Below are 25,977 nucleotides of genomic sequence, written 5' to 3' on the forward strand. Positions count from 1 at the left end.
CTTTATAGCACACCACCTCCTCTGACAGGACAGCAGGATGAGCAGAACATACGTAGGTTGATATACCCCAACAAAGATCTACTTTGCACCTAGGGACCCTTAGACAGGTAGTTCCCAGCCAGATTAGTCTAAGTTATAGAACTGCTCAGGCTGGAAAAGACATTCAAGATCATGAAGTACAGCCTCATCCTAACCTAATTAGTCTGTTCCCAATGACCCATGACATCTGAATCTCACAAAGGAGCCATAGGCAAAATAAGAGTAATTTTTTTTTTATTTTTTTTTTATTTTTTTTTGACAGATACAGGCAAAACTGACAGGTTTGAGGAAGAGACTGGGGGAGAATCAGAATGGAAAGACAGACCTTTCTAGATGTAACCCAGGGTGCAACTGGAGCTCTTGCTCTAGGCAGACTTTCTGCACTGAGCTTCCCCTCCATTCTTCTATTTGTTAAAGAGCTAAAGGCCTGAAGAACATCCTCTGCATCACTGCCTATATCAGGGGCTAGGAGAACATCACTACAGCAACACGTCCTCAGTCCTTGTTCATCCCCCTCAGATGTCCTGCATTTTGCAGTATGTCAGTCATTTTAACGTTAGAATACAGTTCATGCAAGCATGAATCCCTTTCCTTTTATTAACTCAGGTTATTTACTAAAAATAAATAATCATTAATCTGAGAGTACAGAGTTATTTCTCTGGTGAAAGACACTCCAGGTTGCCCAGGGAAGCTGCAGGTGCCTCAACCCTGGAAGTGCTCAAGGTGAGGCTGGATGGGGCTTTGAGCAACCTGGCCTAGTGGAAGATGCAGAGGGGGTTGGAACGTTATAATCTTTAAGGCCCCTTCCAACCAAAACCATTTTACAACTGTATAATTCTGAGGTCTACAGCATTTTAGCATTATGTCTCTCTCTGACTGGAGTTTGTCTCCACAGGAAAACTCTCACAGTTACATGGTACAATTACACTGGTGTAGTTAACTTTTTCCAGATATATTAGAATTACTTCTACCTCCCTGCAGTCACTCTTACTATAGAGTAAGGATAGGGGATTATTGTGATCCCCAGTAGATGACCCCCTACAGATGACCCCCTGCCTGATGTTGCATTGCAGGACATTTCCCCAGGTGCTGGAGAAAAAAACCCTCAGGAGTTGAAGCCCTGCTGTGCACATGTGTGAAGCCCTGCACTCACTTTGGAGGGTCTTCTTATCCCTGCAGCAGCCCTCCTCACACCACAAAATGTCTTGCTCTAGAAGCTGCCCTGTAAAAGTTAAAATAAAGGGAGATTTTTCTATTAATGAGCAAACACTCCCATTCGCAAGATGGAGCTGCTGTGGGACTCTTGACCCTATCCAGACTTATCTGCACCTACAGAGACCTCAGCACAGTTTTGGCATGTCCTAAAGAGAGACACCTGAGGCAGCCTACTCACTGCCAGCCAGACAGGGAGCCACAGAGAGGCACTGCCTGTGCTGAAGGGACAGGAGGAGCAATGTACAGCTCTGAAGAGGTGTTCATCTGCAGGCCACTGAGTTAGGGCATCTTGTCCTCTCACGGTAACAGGAAATAATGCAGAGGCAATCACACAGATACAACAGCTCATGGACCAAATCCACAAGTGTATTTCCACATCATTGTGACTGTACATATCAAGAGAGGCTGTATCCCACTACTGTTTGAGTACTATGTGGAAAGCTCTGAGTAAGCTTCATCCAGATGTCTCCAGACTCATTTTATAAACTGCTTTGCAAAGGCACTATTATCCTCCTCCTGCCACCACTATGGAAGGTATTAGGCTCACAGCCACTATAGGAAAGCAGTACCAGCTGCAATCAAACCTGAGCTAAATGACTGAGCCACAACTTCCCCTCACAATACCATGGGGAAGATGAAGGTCCAAAAGGTGGCTCAAATTATGACTTGCCATAATCTGGGAGGGGCTGGGATAGTTGCAGAGGTGGTGCACTCAGCTCCCTCAAGGGAAGGTGCGTCTGGAATCACTCATCAAGAGGTTCCAACCTAATTAAGAAGAGACGCTCACAGGCTATGTTGTACTTCACTTTTTTTTTTTTTTTTCCTCAAAGGAAATTGTTGGGCCATGGTATCAATGAACTTGAACCTTTTCTCCAGAATCACATGCAGGAGGTGGTATTGGGGAGGGGAAATCCCCAAAGATTTTCTATGAACCTTTATCACTGGCAAGAGCCCATCACACAGTTCTTGTTCACGGATGACTACAAAATTATCAGATCTGAGTAAAATTTCTCAAGCAAAAACATTTTTCCAGTACAAAACATTATTACACTAAAAAGGAATCCTTTTCTCTAGCAGCATACATTTAGCAATATGAACTCTCAAAGTTAATTTTTCTGCATTAGTTTTAAAATTTCACTCCAAACAAAAATTTTTAATACAGAAGTCTCCTGCCTTTTTTTTTTTTTTTTTTTTTTTAAACAGTAAGAACAACCAGAAAACCTCAACTTTCTAATAGTTGTTAAAAGTATCAGTTACTTGTTTGAACTTGTTATAGGAAAAACACTAGGAAAAAGACAACACTGTGACTGCATTTGGTTTATGTTACAAGTTAATATGCTATTAAAACGTTTAGGTCTTATTATGCACTTTAAAAATGTTAGCGCTTAATGTGCTCTGATTAGGGCTTAACAAGCCCTTTAAAATGTTACAATGCTAAACCACCAAATCACATTGTCTCTGAGGAGTAAGAGGCTTAAAAAAAAATCTTCTGTTCTTCACAACCTAACCCTTACATTAATAAAAACAAAATCCAGTCATAATGAGTTTATATCATATATCAGAATGTTTTGACATCCTTAATGACTGGGAGTTAAAAAGTTGGCTTAACTCTGTGTGCTAGTGTGTGCTTGTTTGAGTGTAGGAGTTAAGGTTAGTGGTTTCTGAAAGCCTTAAATAACAGAGATAATGGAGATGAACATTGTGCGCTTTTGCCATAACTGGTGTCTGGAATCCTATTGCCTAATTTAAAGGGCCAGTTATGTGACTGAATAATTGAGAAAATATCCATTCAGCCTCAGAGTTGTGATGCAGTGGGCAGAATACTGTGGTAGTGACACTGCCAGTGAAATCTGGTAAATTCTTAGCAGTACCCACTGCTAAGCACCAAGGCACAGATTTCCAAAACAGCTACAGAAGCACAGCCACGGTGCCCCATGGGGGGTGACAGCACAGATTAACAAACCTGGGCTAGATTCTGCTACCTTGCTCAAACCAAGCAATATGACACAGCTGCAGCAGTCTTGCCACGGCACCGAGGTCACGCATTTCCAGTATGAGGCAGTTCTTACAATCACATTCTCTTAACAAACAGTTTTTTATTTCCTCACTTGGAAAAAAACCCAACAGCAAAGGACATCTAACACAAACTCCAACATATTGTGGCAAACAATAGAATAACAGTGTTGGCTTCACAGAACAATTTCATTTGATAATATAATTGCAAATTACAACATTCCGATCAGGTGAGGAATAGTCCTGGTCTGTACCACAAAGGATACCTGCAACAGCGGTCAGCAGACATCCCCCATCTATAACTGCACAAAACAGTATGACAGGAAACATTTTAATCTTGTTTCTTTGTTCTGCTTTTCTAACTTGAATTTGTGTTACTCCCTGGAGGTTGAATGATCACTCAGGCAAAATGTACTCACTTCAGTATATGCTCAGCTTTCTTGAAAAATTTGGGAGACATCCAATCATAGCAAAACAAACCCACATGACTTATCTAGCTAATTACAGTGTGAACAGAGAATTCTAAAGTAATAGCCATGGCAGATATTTCTTGAAATTGAAATATACTTGCACGCCCTATTCGTCAAATAATTCCAAATAAATAATTCGGCAAAATGCTCAATCTTCATGGATAATTACCAGAAAAAGGGGCCTAATTAGCTCAATAAACTGTTTGCTGCAATTAACTCCACTAAGCTTTAAAGGGCCATTCTTCATGGATACAGTTTTCAAGAGGGTTATTAAAGTATTACTGTGTATTTTCCAGTGACGTAGGACATGTTTGAGCTGACTACTATCACAAGTCAGACCATCTCAAGACTTCACAAGCACTGATGGCTTCCCACATTTTGTCACCACAGACAGCTCAAGGTTATGTTATCAACCTAATTTACACACAGCTCTGTGCTTACATACCACCCTGCTATATAGCCCACAGTGTTTATTACTTCTTGTTAAACTAGATCAAAAATTCTTGCTAGATAACATGATACAGAGAATTTCTCTTGCCTTTGGTTTTACTTGTTTACTAACATCAGCCTATTGTGAAACAAACATGAAAAATGTTCAAAGGCTTAAAAAGTTCTCTCTTGAACTTTCATCTTCTGTTAATTTTAAATATGTGGTAAATTGATTTTTTTTTAGTTTTCCATATTAATTTGACCATGTTCCTTTGTATTAAAATAGCTGACACAGAAAAATGATTCCAGCTGCATTTTGCCCAGTTGTTTATGCCTTCAGAGATGCTGGGCTCTGTGCAGAGAACAAATAGAGTGCTTCAGAGCAACTCCTCCCAGTCCAAATTTGTCAAACCCAAGCACCCAAAATCACGAGGTTAAATTAAAACTAATAATTATTAATCAAACTCATTAAGTAAACAAGACATAAAAAACCCCAGTGCTTTAGTTTTCTTTCCATTTTCTTTCTAGGGTCTGAACTGGTTTATTACAGGTTTTCAAAGTCTTCTGCTTAACAATTACAGCTTAAAACTTCTGTGTGAGAGAGAAGACAGAGGAGAGAAAAAAAAAAAAAAAAAAAAAAGAAAAAAGGAGGGGGGAAAAAAAAAGAGAGAGAGAGAGAAAAAAGAGTGTGCAATAGGGAAAGAAGACAGAGAGAGGGAGAGAGACAACCATGGGATTGCTGACTTAGCTGGTATTCCTTGCCCAGGAGGGGACTGTGGTACCAAGGCCAGGGCTGGGTGCATGAGCCAGAGCCTGGCAGAGTGCCCCAATGCACCCAGGCAGCAAGGTCAGCCTCATGCTTTCCCATTTTTTGGGGACATGTGGCTGTGGGAGGTGTATAAGCACAAGGCACAAGCCTGGAGCCAATGACTCCCCAGGACAGACCACGGGCAGATGTTCTGCACAATTGCCTGCACATTTCCCCTCTGTGGGCCCATAAAACACCCCAGTCCATCTCCCTTCTTTGTTTTGTGCTCCTAACTCATTAGCTTATTTTAACAAAAAGGGATTTTTATTTTTTTATCATGTGTCAGCCCAGTCTGGGTGCTGCATTGACAGCTGACCAAGGCAGAAGCTTAGCAAAGAAGAGTTTGAGAAGAGATGAAGGGCAGGAGAGCCTAGCAGTGCAGACACACTCTTTTAGCTGGACTCCACAAGCTGCTTTCCAGCTCCTTCACTGGAAGGGAGCTGGTTTGAGCACACTTTGCTTCCTGCACATTTCACTCTGTGCATGGGCCGCTAACCAAGGCTTGAGCAAGCTACAAGCATACGAGCTTGCAAACACCCCCTCTGCCATGCTGCAGAGCTTCCCTGCAATGCAACACAGAGCAGCATGCACTGCAGTGGAGAAACCATTGAATTCAGACCCTTTTAATATTCCTTAATAGGCAAAAGACAGAAGAGTAGGGGAAGAGAGCAAACAATACGTAAGAGTACTTAAATTATAGTAAAGTACATTGACAATAAATACTCCCCTGTCAAGAACATGTCATGTAATTATATTTACTGCACTGAGAGAGGTAACCAATGTTTGGAGAGGGTGGTTTTGCACTCCCCAAGATGACTCTCCTTCGGGGACAGCATATGTGAATAATCAGTCAGACATGGGGTATCAGCTGTGAAAAAACCTCCTCCGGCACAGTGTGCCAGTTGTGATGGCTTAGAAAGTTAGCTCCCTCTCCTGGATTAGACCGGAAAGTTAATGCACGTCGCACTGATCTAAAGCAGGATTCATGCATTCTTTGGGGTTTTTTATTCTTTTTCTCCCTGGTCCTAGAACCTCAATCAAGGCAAATCTATGCTCCACAAAGAACTGGGGTGTGCAGAGAGGTATAGCATATCACCTGAGCAATGACAGCAATCTCACTGCTGAACTTGCTGCAGCCTTTCTTAAATTGCCATACAGCTGGGGGCTGCAGAGCCCAAGCAGAGTGGCTTGCTGTCTCAGAGCACCAGGATCCATAAAAATGCCATTGCAAACCAGGTCTCTCTCATGGCTTTGGCACTTGGTCCCTCAGCCTTCTGCAAGCAAAGGAACAATTGCTGTAAGCAGGAATTTTTTGGCCTGGACAGAGTGAAAATAAGGATAGCAGGACTTAACAGCCTGAGCTGAGAGTTCAAGACATAAGGCTGAGATGGATACAGAGAGTGGGTCAAAAGAAGGAATTTTACTGGGGTTTTGAGTGTTTTTACCAAGTGTCTTTGCAAAAAGGTTGAAATATTTCAGGGTTTTCACACAGTTCCAAGACCACAAGGGAAAACAAAGCACTTACATTTAGAGAATTACAGCTTCAGTTTTCAGATCGCAGAAGTTTGGAAAGCTGAGATGCAACAAAGGAAAAGAATGAAACTGTAGGTGTTCGTAGCTCACTTTCCATTTGAGATTTGATCAGATTCAGACAAAATCAGCGGGGAAGTAGCTAAAAAGTTCCCTTTGTAGGGCTTACAATACCTGTATGAAAATGCACCTAAAGAAGTTTGTTGTTTTCCTGTCTAACTGTAGGATTTATTTACCACTAAATGCAATTTTTTTAGTTTTTATGGGATCTTTTATCTGAGAAATTGAAGTTTCTTCACACTTAAAAAAATATCCTTGAGATAAACATGCAATATTTATAAATGAGAAAATAAGGCAGAAAAACAAATGCACAATGAAATGCACATAGGACAAGTGATTTTTGTCCAGACAAGAAACCATTAGGATGAAAGCCCAGACTTTTCAACTCCTCCATGCTTTTTTTTTTTTTTAAAAAAAAAAAAAAAGTCATTCTAACATGGAGACATTTTTAAAAACAGTGACAAGAAAGAGACATATCTATAGAAAATTCAACATCCTCTACATTGGAACTGCCTACTGCAAGAATTTCTTTTCTTCTACTGGGGAGTCAACTGCCCTCCAGCTCAGACACTCCAGTGAGGTAGACAGAGTGTTTTAAAAGCAGTATTGCCAAAGAATTTTAGAGCAAGCATGGGAATCCATGCCATAATAGGAGAGATCATCCTCTACTGTATCTCACCAGCTGGGTAAGAAAAACAATCCTGTTATCCAAACTCAAAAGCTTTGGACTTTATATTACTATTAAAAGTAGATATTCACAGATACACAGAGTTGTCTCCAGGGGTGCTGGTGCTGTATAAACACAGAGCAAGCTAAGGTTACTCTAGTTCAATTGCTCAGATAGTTGATCATAATTTTATGAAGTAGCTGAACCTCAGTTGCAGATCCTCAGGTTTGGATCCACCTGAACATCTCTCCCATGAAGCCACTATTTAGAGGTTTCAATGGGTCCATGAGTCCCTTACCTGGGACTGGGGTCTGGCAGCCTTTGTCAACATGGATGAGGTGCAAATGGGATGGGGTAGTGTTGTGGATGATGACTGCACTGCCCTGCTCTCTAGAACTGTCAGGCTGGAAGACCTTCTTAAGAGCCAAGACACATCCAAGCAGTTTTTTAAAAAGTAAATACAAATTCTGTTTTAAACCAGCATATGTACCTAAGGAATTTCACTGGCAAAGTTACATCTTCAATTTAGCTAAAAAAGAAGACAAAAAGCTTCTTCTACAATAAGCACAACATAAAATTTCACTAACAATATTCCCTACATTTCAGGTATTATTTTCAGGATAGCATCTTGAAAGTCTCTCATAAAACAAAGTATTCAACCCTATGCTGCACAAATTAGCAGTTTGGTTAGGGCTGGGCAGCTTTAATAGCACAAGATGAGATAGGGTATAAATACATGCTGTCTTTGTTGTGGCATAGCATCACACAGAACTGCCATCTCACCTAGGAAGAGAAGCAGAATCTTGTGTCTCCTGAGATCAACAACTGTTGATTTTCTCTCCTGGAATCTGGATGGAGTTGGGCTGTATCAGGAGAATGTCTGAGTCACTGGAATGTTTCCCACCTTTCAATTCAAATTACACAGGTGTCAGCTTCAATAAACCTCGAGGGAGAAAAAGGACAGTAAGGGCTAGCAGTAGCCATGATCATTATGGAGAGATTCAATCAAGAAAAGAAGATAAATGTGCTGATAATCAAGTGCAGAGATCCAGAAAAGGTACAGAAATAACTGGGAACCTTCAAAGGGTCCTGCAAACAGCCTTTTGCATTAAAAATAGTGATTAGCATCTGTGACATGTATGTATATTCCAGGAGAAACACGTGTTTTGAGGCAAAAGGAGTACTCACATTGTTTGAAACCATTTTTCTGGCTCTCTTTATGACTGATAGCTGTAAAGGAATCTCAAGAATAGTAGAGCATGGAACACAGAACCTCTCCCAGGACTTAAGCTAATGACATCATTTCTATGTAAGGATAAATCTAAGTTGCCAGAAATTATTTTGGCTCCTTCAACTTCTACAGAACTTCTGGAGAATTAAATATTCCCAAATCTTAGTTTTGTAAAAGCTGTACCTTAAATTTGGCCCTTTTTATATCACAATACTGTACAATCTGGCAGCATCTAAACACACAGATAGTTTGTAGTGAGTACACACTAATAACTAACAATAAAATCAGTCTTTTACTCTGAGTATTGGGTATAAGAATTTACAAGATAATTACACATCTTGGAGGCCTATAATTCCAATTGATAGCAGAAAAAAAAAAAATCTTTCTGAATGAAATGTTGCAAGCTAGTGCTTTATACTCTGCTGCATAATCAGACTCATGTTTACCCTAAACATTAATATTAGCTGCGACAGCTATTTTAAGAAACGCCTACAAAAGTAGCAGCTTCACAAACTCTCAAGTTCCTGTGGTGGCTGTTGAACTCTTTTAGTCAAATAACATAACTTGAAATAAATCCAGACTGCTTTGTTTATTTTTCACTCATGAAATGTGTATTTTTGTGGTTGGCTTTTGCAATTATTAAAAAAAAAAAAAAAAAAAAAAAGAAAGAAAAAAAAAATAAAGGAAGTTATGTCCATTATACCAAGTGTTTGCCACAGAGTCCCCTGATAGGTTCATTGGCAATATTTTTGTTGCAAACCCCCATGGAAACCAATAGAATGCCTTTCAATTCTTTTTCTTAGAAAGGACAATTCCAGTCCATTCTTTTAGTTCTGTAGATTTTCAGTAACTGCTGAGATGTACTGACATTCAGTGATGCTATCCAAATAGGTTTCAAACTTAATAATAATGCTATGTTAAAACACTCCTTTTAAAATGCCATATACACACTAGTAAGAACTTGTCAATGAAAGACAAAAAATTATCAGCTAATTTACATAATTTAAATATAGCATTTTGTTGACAATTGAATTAGTTACAATTTAAAGCCAACCAATCACTTTGGTATTCTCAGCTATTCCATTGCTTAATTTCTGAGCTATCCTGCACCCCTTTGATGGCACATCTCTACAGTCATGGTATAATGGGAAAAGAAAACAAAGTAAGAAATGGAAAAGTTCAGATCCATTTTCACAGGAAGACATTTTAGTTTTTAAACCAGTCCAAGTCATTTGCAACAATCATTTTTTAAAAAACAGCAGTGGCACAAAGACCCAAGCAAAGATCTTAATAGATATGCCACAGCTGTATTTCTTCTAGCTAGCATCCATGCAGATAGCTAGCACATGCAAGTGGGTGCAAGTCAAGTACACTGCATTTAGAATTATTTAAAAGCAAACAGCTGTAGAAATAATAGAATATTAAGCTATAAAACCTGATTTTTTCAGAATAATGAAGAGGCAGATTAATTAATACTTAAGACATTTTCTGGATTAGTTGATAATTTTTTGGAGTTAATAAAACCAGAAAAATTCTCAAGAATTGCATCTTTTAAGAACTTGAATTCCCATGAATGATAAGTCTAAGCAACAGTTTTTTAACAAATTATTACTGCCATGATCCATTTGTGAAAATAACTTTGACTTTCAGCAGAAAATGGTGAATCTATCTAAAGCTAGAATGTTAGTGACAGCCAGTAATCACTTGGAAGCTTTATGTATTTGGCCTGTTTGGACAAAAGCCTAGTTTTCCTCATCTTTTTGATTGGAAGTAGATCTCCCCAATGTCCTCCTGAGCACCACAGTGAGTCTCTCCTGCATCCTGCCTTCCCACATTCCCACTGTGCTGAGAGAAAGTCAAATGCACCTGTCCTACTGTGAAAGGACATAAGAGACAGTGAGGACACATGTAGGGACAGGATCAAGGTCCAAGGCGATTCTCACAAAATAGTTGTGGAAAAGTCTAAGGACTATCCAGTGACTCAGGAAACTGCATCGTACCACTAATCCTAGGCTGTTTACAAGACCTGTGCAAAAATAACAGACATTATTATGAACTTATGCTCTGTCAGCTATGAAAGAGTGGATTATTTCCTATTTAAATGAGTGTGCAGAACATGGGAGATGACCAAGAGAATGTCTATACAAGCAGATACTCTCTTACTACTCAGAGAAAATCCAAGAGGTAATTTCTCCTGCTTGGAGACTACCACGATTAGCAAAGCAACTTGGCTGTTCCTCAGGACTCCTAATCAGACTCTTGCCATTCCTGGCAAACAGGGCATGGAGTATGTGTTTCAGTTCTTCCTTGTTTCTCAGCATTGCACCAGGCATAGCAGAAGCTGAGCAAGCACTTCATTCAAACTAATTAGCAGTGCCCCAAAGAGTGAACAGAATTTTCACTTTTGAGCTCAACAACGGCCAATCATAATGTACATGACTGACTTTCCTTCCAAATGATACACATGGAATCCTTGGTCATCAATTAACATTATTTAAAAGCTTACATAGGTCAGATGTATTTGAAATTTTCTCATCTTCAGTATTATGAAACTGAGCAGTGAAAAATCTCAAGTTCTGCTTTCATGGAGGGTATATCTTGTACACAAAGTGCTGCTTTCATTACATCTTGAACTCCCTTTTTGTGTCCTGAGATTAAAAGGGGAAGGGTTGGCCAGCAGTTGCTTTTACAAGAGACTCCAGTGGTAACTTCTAAAGGCCATTATATTCCTCTGCTTGTTTGCAGTGGCTGTGTTCAATTTCCCCAACTAATAGGATATTTCAGTTAAGCGTCTGCTTTCTGCAAGGGGTGAATTTCTGAACTATGAATGATATCTGTGCTATTGTTGATAAATCCTTTCAGAATCTGTGGGGCATCAGTAAATGTGGTTTTTCTGACCAAGCATCCTTAAATAACACTAGAATGCTTGTGTAAAGAACATGGCAGGAAGGGAAGCTAAAATGTGAAACCTAAGATGAAATTTGAAGGGATAATATAGTTCAAGAATTTGTATTTGATTACTGGACTTTACATCCAGGAGTGTTGCACTCTCATATTAATATAATCTTGGCAATCTGAGAACTGGACAAAAGGAAAAAAACCTCATTCTACACAGATGTGAATCAGCAGAATTGTGTTTTCTCAACTGGGAAGTGGTTTAAACTTCCTCTTTCATCTCTTATTGTTTTTAGAAAACTGTCTTGTGATTGTTCTTCAGCTACACAAACTAAGCCACTCCCTGCATAGACCCAGGATACACTTTGATTTCATTAACAATTTGAAACAAAACCCAAGGAACCTAGCAGTAGGTTTAGATACGCACTAGAGATGTGGCACCATCTCCCTGGAACAAAGGTTTTTTTCCATTTCAAGCAATGTTGAACTTTGATTAAATCTAGATATCCAGGACAATCTCTTGGCTTAAAAGGAATGGTTGTCCTCAATTCTTCCCTTGGCAGCACACACTTAGAGCAAGATGGAAGGAAGTCACCCTCTGCTACTTTGCAAGCTTCCCTGCAAATCCCATGGCAGTGAACTGATGGTACCTGCACTTTACAAGTCTCTGTGCAGGTCTGGGCCTCAGTGTGCTTCAGATCTATATGTACTGACAGCTGGAGGAGCTGAAAATTTGGGTGTAACAAATCCAGTCTTACAAAGAGCTTCCCTCACCTTGATGCACTTTTTGCCCAGACAACTCCTGTTCTGAACACACATCACCTGCCTGCCTTCCTATTGCAGCAAAACCTACAATGCATTTATTGAAATACTCACCCCAATTTCTGTGACTGAAAAGTGGAGCTAACAAAATGAAGGAGGACAAACCAAAATGCTAGAAATATCCCTGGAGTAATTCCATGAGTATGAGTCCATTCAAACTCATTAAAATAACACTGGTTTGACTTGGGGTCACTAATATGTGAATATTTCCCAGTTTGGGCAATTCATAGGTGACTGAGCTTTGAAGGGGAGGGGTGGAGATTGCAGAGTGCAGCCTTATTTCTGCAGGGAAATTCCCAAGGGGAAAATGGTAGAAGCTGCTGAGCTACAAAGAGCTGGAGGCAGAAGAGGACCTGTGGGGTAACATAAATAGCTTCTCTGGGCAACCTATTCCAGTATCTTACTACCCTCATAGCGAAGAATTTCTTCCTAATATCAAACCTAAATCTACGCCCTTTCAGTTTAAAACCATTACCTCTTGTCCTATCACTACCTTCTATGGTGAAAAGTCCCTCCCCAGCTTTGCTGTAGGGCCCCTTCATGGAAAGCTGCTATAAGCTCTCCCTGGAGCCTCTCTTCTTCAGGCTGAAAAGCCCCAACACTCTCAGCCTGTCTTCATAGTTACTTCTGTATTTCTTGTTCTGGTTGAATTAGAAGCTATTAACTGGACATAGAGCTGATCAGAGAGATTTATGATTTTTGAACTGGGGGGGAAAAAAGCTCACAATTTAAACTAGAAATATTTCCCTTAGTAAATTACTTGAACAGACTACTGGAGAAGTGATTTCACGGCTATTAACTTCAGAGTAGTCAGCTGCATAGCATTCACATTCATTGTAGAAACAAGCAGATAAACAATCTCTTTCCATTGTTTGTAGTAATCACAGACTGCTAAATAATTTCAAGTCATTTTAGTTGTGCAACAAATGAGGGAAATAGCAAATGAAGTCTTAAGTTCTTTTTATATTTTGTTCTTGTTTTAAAACCTGTCTTTCTTTACCTGTTTAAGACAAATCTGATTCTTGCATGTGGTGTATGTGAAAAGAGGAGAGGTATAATTTTGCCAGAACAAGAGTGTACACCAAATCTGCATTTCCCATAAGTAGTGCTCATTTCTATATTAATTTTAAAATTCTGGACCTCTCAATGCCATATAGAAGTGAGTCTATAAGACTGCAAAATATGTTAAATCTAGTGGTATTCTGATAACCAGTAAAATTTGAACTTTTAAATCTGTAAGACTGAGAAAGCCTGCAAACTGAACACAAATGGAAAAAAGGAATCCTGTGTTATTCAGTCAAATTCTCGCCTCAAGCTTGGTAATCTCCTTTAAAATAACAACTTGGTGGTTAGGTTACCTAGAAAGCTAAGAAAGTCAAACAAATTCGTAATTCTATTCATTCATGTTTATACTCTGATAGTACATATTGTGAAACAGACTATTGTTTTGAGATCTGTTCAAATTCAAAAGAAAAATAATCCCAGCCTACAGGACTTAATTGATGAAATGGATAGCATAATTAGAGCAGACTTGAGGTCTGCTTGTTCACCTTTAACATCTACAACATGTGCTGTATCACTGTAAGATCAGCTTATACATAAATAGCAAGATATTTGTTGTTCTTGCTTTTACAGCTTGGTATTGATCCCTTACTGCTGGCACAGATTAAAGGAGAACATTTTCAAGTAGATCCTTTGATTTTGTTTTGTTTTCCAAAACCACAGAATAATTGTGCACTTAAAATAGATGTTTTACCCTTGATCTCCAAAGCCCAACTCTAGAATCAATTTTAAAACATTTCAAAGACAATTCAGAAAAGAACTGTAAAGTCTCAGATCATTTCTATTCGAACTTTGTATTGCCAGCTGATGTATTTCATCACTCATGAGTGCAGCACCTGAACACACTGAAACGCAGTGTGAATGCTGAGCTGCACTTCCTCAGTATGTACAGGAAATGAACAGGGAGAAGAAGGAACATATCTTTTAACACTACTTTAATCCTAGTATGTGCATCCTTCATTCACTGCAATGTCACAGTGAACTGAGTGTGTTTGTGTACACCAGCACGACTGTAGCTAACCAGGGGATGTAACAGCTCAGCACCAGAATGAGCTCAGACTACAGTGTTGCTGTTTCACTGCTCAAAGTGAACCTAAGAACCAGTTACTTGGAGGGAGTGGATTCATAACTTTGACAGCACATGGATCACTTTTCACTAAAACATTCTTGAAGCAGAAATAGGTTTAGGCAACCTGAATATCCAGTGCTGAAAGGGAAGACAACCTTGTGTTACTGTTGCTTGTTCTTAATAATATACTGAAATTGTTTGACAGTATCCCCAGAAACCACTCTGGAGAAGACAACAGAAAGAATTAAATGCCAGGTTGAATCTTCCCCACCGAATCCCTGCCTAAGTGCAACACTGTAGAGCCACTGAGGATACTACTATCACACTATTTCTACAGAGCCAGGCAGATGTGATGTTAGCTACATGCAAAACAGTACAACCATGACAGGAAAGTGCTCTTATCAGCTGAATTTAACTGCTAAGTGGCCTACACAGAAAGTTTCCTATTATTTAAGGTGTTCATTTGGAGATATCTTGGGTATTTTGGCCCAAGTCTCAAGAACTGTGTCCTAGTGTCTTGGGCCACAGAAGTGGGAACTTCAAAGAAGAGCAGAGTCATATGGGAAAGAAGAGGTGAGCAAGCAACTCAAAAGAGCACACAAATGGGGAAGAGCATAGCCAGGAAAAAGGAGTAGAAAGAGAAGGAGGAAAGGATGGAGAAACATCTGAAAGAAAAAATAAATGCCACAAAGAAGCAAGGTCAGCATTATGGTGGAGGGTGAATTTACTTGGAAATGCTGCTTTAGTCATCCTGAAACTGTGAAGTGGACACCAGGCTTCATATGAAGAGAATAGGCAGAGGGGGAGCAGATTCACAAAATTGCCTGAGGAAGTGGTAGTATCAACCCCTTTTTGCCAAAAGCTTGGCTGTCAGCATGCTCACACAGGTTGTGTGGGATCAGTTGCATTTTCTGGCTGATGGCATCTGAACCAAGATTTCTGGAAGTGCCTTGCCCTAGGGCTTTCAGAGGGGTGGTACTGAGCAGGGAGGGAGGGACCCAGCAGTCTCTCACGTTAATGCTATTTCACTCTGTATGAAATACTTTTATTCAGCATGTGTGAAGGATGGGAGAGAAGGGAGAAAATTACTCCATTACCTGGTTGTTGACAAGACAGATGAAAAGGCTGAAGTTGCTGAATAGTGGGTATTTAAGAATTTCTGCTAAGTGGAATAGCAACCAAAGGACAGCTTGAGAATGCTCAAGGGAGCCCAGACTACATCCCAGTGAAGGCAGCTGCGTGCTCTCTAAGAAGATGTTGCTTCAAATTATCTCAGGGAGAATGGGAATGAAACATCTGTAATCCAGAGCAACTTGAACTGCTGGACAACTGGATAAAAAAAGCTTACAAAAATCCGTTTGAAATTTTTGGAACAAAAAGAAGAATTTTACCTTACAAACAACAACAATTCATATGTTTTTCAATTTGGTAAAGAAAAAATAATTTAATAGTTTGCAGGAATTTTTATTATTATGGCCATTATCATTAATCAGTATTCTTGCTTAGTTTAGTGATCAATCCAAAACTGATTTCTTGCACAGATCCAAGTGATAGGAGCAGAAACAGTGGTCTTTTGGCTGTAAGGCATAGAAAGTTTCAGGAGAATTAGGGCATCAGCAGTGGGGAATGCTGCAAAGAACATCTGAAAATCAAAATAAAGAAAGCTGAAAAAGAAAAACTAGGGTGCAAAGAGGAAGAGCTAACCCCACCCTTTTCTTTCTGGCACCATAAGCATCCAGAGTACATGACACATGACTTTTTCCACTATATTATGGGAGTAGGAGGACTCACTTGATTTCTTCCATGCCTTCCTCTTATCTACCATCTTCCACCTACATTAAGATTCAGAATTGCCAGAATTTAGATTTTCTCTCTTGGCAGCACCCTTTTGTCCCTCCCTCATTGCAGTCTGAATGTGTTGGGGTTACCAGGGTTTGCTTTGATCCTGAACCAGATCTGAAGATATCTGCACAAGCCCTGTTCAAGCTGTGAGCACACCCTGAGGTTAAGCAGGTTCTTCAGCACTGCTCAGTTATTCCCTCACAATTGTATATAAATGTATGTAGTTCTCTTTTACAAAATAAAACAAAATTAGTTAAACAGATGCAAGCATTTCATTAATTCATCTCATTCTTCATCCAGATGCAAGTTCAAAATCATTCAATCTAAGTAACTGCAAGAGTAAAACCACCCAGAGACTTTGCAGTGAAATATTATTCAGAAAATACTTTAGTTGGTTAACTTCAGGATTTTCATTACAAATATTGCCCTCTTTTTCCATTCCCAAGGTGGATAAAAAAGCCATATCTAATATTTCTAATACAGTTCAATCCTGAGCCACACTAACTTACAAGAGTTCTTTTGATGTGTTGGTGGGGTTTTTAAGACACTTTAGTTTACCTGAAAAGTACTTCAAGGTTATGTTGAGCCAATCATGATTCACAGTATGAAAGTACATTTCTTCATAGAATAATCAAGAACACTTCAACTAAGGGACAGAGCAAAATGCTGAGGACCCAACCCCAGGAGCAGCCCAGCTGGTTCAAAGAGGGACAGCTGTGTGCGAGTGTGGATCTTTGTCATTTGCCACAGAAGCTCCCACAGAGTAAAACTTCTGTGTGCAAAGTAAACCTCATGATGCTTTCAGGACTCAAGTCAGCTGTGTTACAAAGTACAGGCAACACAAAGTACATAACTCATGTATTGCTTTAAACCACTTCTCGCTTCTTTTACGCTATCAGTCAAAAACTAGGGTTTTTTAAGTTATTTATCATTAGTGTTTTAATGCCCTCTCTTGCAAAAATATCACAGAGTTGTCTAACAGCGCATTATTAACTTGATCAGTAACAAGCCCAAAGCTGAGGAATGGTTTGGGCCCTTTGCTGTACACTGTATTCATCTAACTTCTGTGGTGACCCATGAGAAGCTTATGAAACACAGGATTTGTGTTTTCATGATAGGCTGAATAAGCCAAAAGTCATTGTGATTCATTAATCATTTTTATGCATGTCAATAGGAATGCCTATCCTGTGATAATTACAGTTATGGTTATGAATCTTATAATTAACCTGTATCTTTAAAAAATGACAGACCAGTCAGACAGCCCAAAAGAGAGATTCCTGTGGTGCACTGCATTATGCACAATTACTACACATTAACACAATCTTAATTATTAATCTTTTGTATTTGCATAGTACTTTTCATCCAAAAGCACTTTGAAAGCCCTATACAAAAATACCAGGGAAATGCTGCAAGCTCTAAAATTCTGGGGCAACAGCTCCCTATCCCAGGAAACATTCAGCAGGTAGACCTAAAAGCTCTTGGCCACTCACACCAAGGCAAACCTTTCCACAAGGTAAAAGTAACACAGAACATTTGAAATTTTATAAAGCAAAGAGGAGCTCTATTTTAACATCGAGAAAGCTGAAACTTTTGCATTTGCCTTACTTGGAAGAGTGCAACTTGAGATATCTTAAAAATATTTTGATTATTTATAGACAAAATTATATTTTGTCTTCCAGTTTTAAGAACACACAAGCCTCAGAATCAGCTTCATGAGTTGCACACCTTTTCCAGTCTTTGCCATGTCACTTCCATGCTGTCCCCTTATGCTAAAAACAGATTTATTTTCCAACTTCTTGCTTATCTGTATAGTTCTTACATCTTCTGCTTGTTCAAATCCTTCTCACAAAGGCTTGAGCAATGCAAATCAAAGAGAAAGTTAATTTTAAGAACAATTGCTGAATACATATGGCTCACTATCTAATTATGAATAAGATCTTTCTCACTTATCCAGATAATAAAATCTGTAGAACAAGTATTGCTCTTTTTCTGGACTGTTATGAGTGAAGTAGTTTGCTATCTTCTAATATATAGTATTGCTAGGTTTACATAATAGCTAATATACTCATCTATTTGGTACTCAGAAAACAGAAGCTATTAATCAATTAAATCAAAGCAACCATAAAACGTTCAACTCAATAAGAACTCTCTCAGTCACTTACAAAAGACATTGTTCAGCCTTTCCATTGGCATAACTTCTTCAAAGTTATGTGCAAACGAAGCAGCTTCTTGGATTTTCAGATACCGCAAAACCAGAACAGTTCTAATTTTAACACAGTTACGTATCATAATCAGAAGACAGGTCCTGCTAAAGCAGATGCTGTGATGTGGGTCATTACATCTGTACACCAATGTATCACTGAATCAGAGGTGTTACACACTCCTGACATTCACTTCCTTTCACAAGGTCAGCAGAAAAAGTTCTGCCCAGAACAACTCCCACTTTCACACCACAGCCATGACATTGTTGTATAACCAGACAATAGCATAAATAAATAAATATTGTCAGTGCTGTCTCCTCACTCCTGTTTACATTTTAATGAACTCTCCTAGTAATAACTTCCAGTTTCCTCCATTTCCAGAAAGCCAGCACTCCATAAATATTGAGTTGTACCATTATCTGCTGATGTACCAGTTTTCTATAAACAGAGAAAATCCAAACTTATCACTGGGCCTAGCTGTTGAAAAAGGTTAGTACAACTAAATAACAAAACAGGAATGTTGTTTACTTGTTAATGTTCTACTAATGAAAAAAAGCTGTTATGGCTTTGATTAATCTAGACCATACTGGACAATTCTGGCATAACTTTCCTTGAAGAGTGACTATTGATTTCCTTTTCATTCTACACTTTGATACAACATATCTGGAATCTAGCCCAGGTTTCATAACTGCTACTATCTTCACATTAACAGCCTGTGCAAGATTAGAAATAGCTTTTGAAGATATATGCAAGGGTGAGGCAATCCAAGAATTTTGTCCATTTCCACAGGTTGAGCTTTTACATCTGTCTGTAACAGCTTTTAAGGAATTAAAGGTGTTTGTAGGCATGGTCAAATTCATCAATTGCAACTAATTAATTATGCCATTGTTTAATCTTTTAGCACTGCATTGTTTTTGCTCTTCTTGTCTGTATTTATAATACCTGGTGTAGACACAGTAATTACCAGATACTATGGGATGGTGACTGCTTTATCAGCATTAGCTTGGGAGAGCCACACAGTCTCATAAACAGTGAAGAGTGAGTAATTCCAATGATCTCAAGTCTAGATGCCAGTAGAAATCTGTACTACTCCCCCCATTTCATAGCCTCTCTAATGATTCTGTATGTAATTCTGAATTCTCTACAGATCTCTCCTACTGATCTCTCCACACAAAGCACATGCATAGTAAGTTAGATAAGTAACTTTCCATTGCAAAGAGCAATGCATTGAAAAAAGGCCATACTAATTTGCAAACAAAAAATTGCTTGCAAAGAAAATATTTTAAAACATTCAGTCTAGTTTAGTGTATTAATTGCTTGGCACATGTGAGGCAACATCATAATAATGTATTCCAGTCATTTCTAGGAACACAGACCATAATAAATATCATGGTATTCATGCCTCAGTCAAGTCTTTGGGAGTTGGCATGATCTATTTTTTTGTTTTACTTCATGTTACAGAATAGCTACTCCAAAAATCTTGCGTCTGGAAGTCATAAAAGTCTCAGCCTTGTGATACAGGATTAATTACCAGATCATTGCAATAAATAAGGAGTTCATCAGTTTGCAACAAAGATTAGGACCAGGCCCACAAAGCAACTATGAAGCAGTTATACAATACCAACATGTAGAAGGCCAACTCTACTTCCACAACAGATCAGAAATGGCTCTTCCAGCAGTCAGGAAGATACATAAAAACTCTGATGTTTCCAGTCCTTCTTGTTGAACATATCATTTGAAACTGGGATGTATGTGCAGAGAGGGTCACAAGGATGGACAGAGCAAAAATAAAGCCTCACAGAAAGGAAACTAGAATAGCTGGCTTGGTTGTCAATATGCATGGAAGTTACTTCCTCTCCCTGGGCTACTGGTAGCCTCAGCAAGAGCTCTCTCCTAAGATGTGGAGCAAGGTGGGAATTCAGCAACCATCATGCTCAGAGAGCTAAAAGTCATGATATGTGTAGGTGAACTGAAAGAACTAAAGCTGCCTCCAAACAAGAAAAAAAAAACCAAGAAAAACCTAGTACAAGGCAAGGAATTTTCAGGTATATAAAAGGTTTCTGCTTGGACTGGTATCAAGAAGTGTTACAGCCCATTATCAGACAGTGCTCTCTAACAAGAGTAGCAGTGGTACGGAGTGATCTGGGGGCAGTAGAACTCCTTTGAGACCTTTTTCTGAAGTCTCTGAAAGTTTTAGGTAGATATGATTTTGTCTTGGAGGAGAAATAGTAACAAAAGAACCTGTCAAGCCCATTTTTAGGGTTTTTTATTGCTGTTGATGTTTTTTATTATTATTCATTATCTTAGTGCATACAGGTTTTCCATTTTTGTTGTTTAAACCTCAGAAATAAGTAAAAGAGAAAGGAAAGCAAAGGCCCAATTTCAGCTTCCATTGACACTGGACAAAACAAGTAGCAGTATTAGCTTCTTCTCCCTGAAAACACAAAGTCACACTCTGGATTTGGTTTCTGCCAAATATCATTTCAGAAAACCTATAGGCCTAATGGGAACACAAATTGAGCTTTTCTGCCCATAGTCTAGTTTTCTGAGAAGCCAAAATAGTACGCTGAACTGAGCTACTGAGAGGTTTTCTATTGTGGAGATCAAGGGTTGTGGGAATGGTCTGTATTTCAATGAATATGCTCCCTGTTCTTAGGTGAGATCCAATCTCATGCACACAAAGTAGATTATTACCTCCTTGATGACCAGTTGCATTCAAATGGGGACCCAGTTGAAAAAACTAAAAAACTTGCTTCTTATATTTTAACTGGATGCTACAGAAGAACTACAGACAAACACAAAGCAAGACACACAAAGTAAGCAGAAGTTTTAGACGGGCAAAAATGCATAACATAGTTTTAATAGTGCAGGTGATTAATCAAGCTGCTAGGGATATGGTACTGAATCTTTACATCCGGGTCAGATGTCTTGGTACCTAACTAGAAGATACTGGTTTACTGCAGGTATCCCTTGATGAAAGGCTGTGGCCTTTGCCATACAGGTCAAAGCAGTCCTTTCCAGTCCAAAGAATGTGATTAATAAGGGCAGTAAATCAGCAGGCAAAGGATGGGACAAAGAATGCCACAGGCAGAAGTAACAATTTATAAATAATAGTCTGCAACACTCTAATATAGCTCTTCACATGTCTCATTCAGTAACTAATTAATCATAGCAACAACTTTGTGCTCTATGCTGCCTTTCATCCACCACCTCGAAGTGCTTTACAAATGTTAATTAATATGTAGGTTGTACTTTGAGGAAAGATATTATGGCATTGGCCCCAGTCAATGTTAATTTGTTCTTCAACAGCTCGGCTTGTGAAATCTGGGTGACTTTCCCAATGAAACATAGAATGTGAAAATCTCTGTGGCAAGAAATCTGAAAATGTGTTTCTCCATTTAAATAAATGCTATTTCATTGTATTGCTGACAATATGGCATGCTCTATCCCTTCACTTTGTCCTCCATTACAACCTCACATAACACAGCATGGTTTAAATGTAAGAGGAGATTAACTTTTCACAAGAAAATTGGATAACTGGTATTTTAATCTGAACATCTGGCACATTTTTAGCTAAACTGTTTCTTAAAAAAGCTAATTTTTTTGCTGCGCATTCACATACTACAAGTGTTTGACTAACTTTAGCTCAACAGCTAAGCCAGAAAGCTAATTTCTTTACTGAATTGACCAGACTGGGACTACCCAACATGGCTGGGTATCTGCATATTTTACAATTATTCTAATTCTTGTATTTATCTCTGTAAATTTACATGACATTTTGTACATATTCAACCAATTTCTTCTCATACAAACAATCTCATGGCTTCAAAGGAATGTATGCATGAATAGGACTTATCCGACATCACCATTAAAAAAAAAATCATAATAGATTGCTATTTAAATTCTTTGAGTGTGTTCATCTTGTACTCACAGCCCCAACTACAGAGTTGCTCAATAAAAACTTTTGGGGCCCCATGATCAAAACTTAAAAGGTCAGCTAGTTCTCTTCTGTTACACAGGTTAAGTAGAAAAGGGTTAGTGCTTGTAAAGCGACTACCAGCTGTCATGGCTACTCCTTTCTTGTCTTCTTAAAATCTCACAATAGCATATCCAAACAGCCTTAAATTTACACTGTTAGAAAGCCCTGTTTATCTTCCAGAATAAACCAAGGATGCCTTCAGATTTTGTATCAATAGCATCTTTGCAAACCCATGTTTTAAATACAGATGCACACACACATTTAAGGTGTTGAATCAAATGCTAATGCGAAGCAATACCATGCTAATTAACTAGAGCATTAATGTCACAGAAATAGATGCTAATATTCTGCAGTAAACATTTACCATTTATTTTGGGAATCACTTCCTGTCTTCATGCCCTAAAAAAAGTACTAGCAGTGTAGGATGGAAACAGAACTATCAAGTCCTGCCTTTTGAAATTAACATAGTTTATAGCAGAGGCAAGTTTCAACTTAAAGGTTGGAGAAGGGAAGGAAAGAAAGAAAAAAAAAAAAAAGAAAAAAGAGTACATTATCATTGAACAGGTGTCTGCATAATAACAACATGAGTAGAACTAATAAGCTTAATTTCAATTAGCTTTGAAGTCAGGTGCAGGCTATTAAGAGAAACAGTGGGTTAGCATTCCTGGGAGCAGGTTTACTAATAGTATTACACAAATAAGAAACCATTTCTTTATGACTTGAAGAATTGTAACTAGCTAGGGCTTACAGCTTTTATCAATAAAGTGATTGAGACAACCCAAATTGCAGTGCAAGCTGACATACTCTGTGTGTGGCTGTGTGCATGTGTAGCAACTGCTTGTAAATTACAAAAAGCATTTATCTGTGTTACACTCACCAGGATTGGTTTTGAACTTAAAAATGCAGATGAGATAAACTGTAAAAAACACGTATCATGTAAAAAACAAGCATCATGTTTCAATAAATCTTAAGTATTCAAGGGGTAAACTTAGTAGTAAGGAACAGGAGAGTCAAAGGGTCACACTGCTGACTGGATCATGAAGCAATCATGACGTATTTCAAATTCTCATCCTTTCTCCCATCCAGGAACCTGACAAGAAACTCCCCAGCTACCACTTGTCTTCAAAGAGAAGGATAGCACACCTCAGTGATGCAGAGAACCCTTTGACACTGTTCTCTTTTAGGGAGTTGTGTGCTTTTTATTAAAAGCAAGACCAATCCTTTCCTTTTTGAGATAAGGAAATTAAGAATTAATGCAATTTCCATCTAAACACAGCTTAAATGTGCTTAAGATATAAGCACATTTCCCCCTCTACTCTTCTCTTGTGAGACCCCACCTGGAGTACTGCATCCAGTTCTGGAGCCCCTATTACAAGAAAGACATGGACGTGCTGGAGTGTGTCTGCAGGAAGACCACGTGGATGATCAGAGGGCTGAAGCAACTCTCCTGTGAAGACACACTGAGAGAGTTGGGGTTTTTCAGTCTGGAGAGAAGGCTCCAAGGAGACCTTATTGTAGCCTTCCAGTATCTGAAGGGGGACTACAAAAAAGCTGGGGAGGGACTTTTTAGGATGTCAGGTAGTGATAGGACTAGGAGGAATGGATTCAAACTAGAGGAGGGGAGATTTACATTAAATGTTAGGAAGAAGTTCTTCACCATGAGGTTGGTGAGACACTGGAACAGGTCCCCCAGAGAGATTGTAGAAACCCCACTCCTGGAAGTTTTTAAGGCCAGACTGGACAGGGCTCTTAGCAACCTCATCTAGTGTGAGGCGTCCCTGCCCACGGCAGGGGGGTTGGAACTAAATGATCTTAAAGGTTGTTTCCAACCCTGAAAATTCTATGATTCTATTTCTTTCAATTCTTAAAGGTGCACAGACAGCAAAACACTGCCTTCACTTCACTGAATCCAGTAACTTCCTCTATGATGATGTCATTTAAATCCTTTTAGTCTAAACATAAAGACTGTACTCTCCAAAACTTAGACTAGATGACATAGCTGAAGATAGTAGATGTCTCCATTAAAACAATGTATTCTTCCACATATCTTTAGTTTTGTTAGAAATGCTGAAACTGAAAGAACCACCATGATTACATCAGTTTGTGACCCACTGTATTTCTGGTTTGAGGTTTTTTCTTTAAACCCCTACTAGATACCCATTGTCAAGGTCAGAGATATTAAAAGTGATTTGTTAGATGTAAAATACTGTTTATTATAGTCTAAAGAGCAAGCCAGCTTGAAATAATAAATTAGTGCCAGATGAAAAACTGCCAGAATTCTCTATTATACATGCCTTTCCCTGGAAAGCATCCCAGATTTTTTTCTTGATAGGCTCTTTTACTAAGACTCTCTGACTTATGGAGTGTGAGCAAAAGTTATAGCTTATAAAAGGGTCAGTGAGGAGCATTAAGGGGTTCTGAAAACAACAACAAACAAAACTTGCGTATAAACTGAGCTGTGGCTACAGCTTAAATAGTACAAACTGATGAACTGCAACAAATGCTAAGAAAAACTTAAGGAGTTTGCCCCCAAAATTGCACTGGGTCAGATACTTGTAGTGTCATCAGAAATCTAAAAACTGCATGAAGAAAGAAGCCTGAATTATTCTTCTCTTCCTGACAGCTCTGCATTGCTCCATGTTGTTTTACAGACAATGTACATCTGAAAGGAACCAGTAACTTGTCTGAATTATGCATTTCATGCTCAGCATGAACTTATGTGATTTAGGAAGAACATTATCTTGACACCATAAGTGAGAAAGCACTGCTTATACCAGCAGGAAGGATGGACTGTAGTGAAAGATTGTTTCCTGTCCCAAGGTAAATGTCCAGCCAGGTATACTGCAGATTATCATCTCTTGCTACTCTTCAATGGAAAATAACTTGCTTAGAGTTTACACCCTTTTTTGTAAGTGTGAGACTAAGAAGAAATTAAAACCCAGCCTCTTTCTCTCTCTCTCATGCATGATTATTGATTTCACCACTATATGCTGAGAAAGCAGGGTGGGACCATCCGTCACTGCAAGTCAGTGTTAACAGCAGGGGCATAAGGAAGTGTTTAAACCCAAGCAGCTGGCTGTGGCTGGGAACCTGGAGGAAGAAAGGGCTGACTGGAAGCTTTTATTGTACATGCTGCAAGTACCGTATTGTTCCAGGTTGGCTTGTATTCTCCCAAATAACCCAAAAAGTGCCATCAAAAGCAGTGTGCCAGCAATAAAGCAACAAAGAGGCCCACCAAAATGATTTTTATTTTCAGCATTGACCATGTTATAAATGTTTACATGATGTAAGTTTGGACTGTAGAGTCCAATAATTCTCACTGGCTCTTCTCTCTCACTTCCGTTCTTGGCAGCTAGATAACAAGTTCAGCCAAGCAACTTACTTAAAATGTACTGACATGAATCCCCACGGTGTAAATAAAAAATCTTACCTATGAAGGGTGATTATGTTCTCTTTATTCTTGAAAATAACTTCTTCCTATCCTTTTCATGAAAATCAACTCTTTGTATTCTTCACGCAGTGTATAGTATAGTCAAATACAATACTGAGTATTGCTGTTTATAAGTAGAAGTTTTACATGGGCCCAAATCTAAACCATGGAGCTGACACCCCAGAGCATAGAGGAAGTTTGAATCTGAGCATTGC

At 38.9% G+C, this 25,977-nt stretch overlaps 2 long non-coding RNA genes across 4 annotated transcripts in view; one reads left to right on the plus strand and one right to left on the minus strand.

The window, feature by feature from the left end:
* The window catches only part of LOC139802023 (uncharacterized), a 316,071-nt gene extending 315,775 nt beyond the window's left edge, over window positions 1-296 (plus strand). Inside the window, exon 3 of the long non-coding RNA XR_011728466.1 lies at window positions 263-296. This is a non-coding gene — a long non-coding RNA (uncharacterized lncRNA). The remainder of the gene's footprint in view (window positions 1-262) is intronic.
* LOC139802019 (uncharacterized) overlaps window positions 1-25,977 on the minus strand; it is a 141,153-nt gene that overhangs the window by 82,883 nt on the left and 32,293 nt on the right. The gene's annotated exons all lie outside the window — the stretch shown is intronic.

Source organism: Heliangelus exortis, chromosome 13 (genome assembly GCF_036169615.1).
Source record: "Heliangelus exortis chromosome 13, bHelExo1.hap1, whole genome shotgun sequence".
Lineage (NCBI taxonomy): Eukaryota > Metazoa > Chordata > Aves > Apodiformes > Trochilidae > Heliangelus > Heliangelus exortis.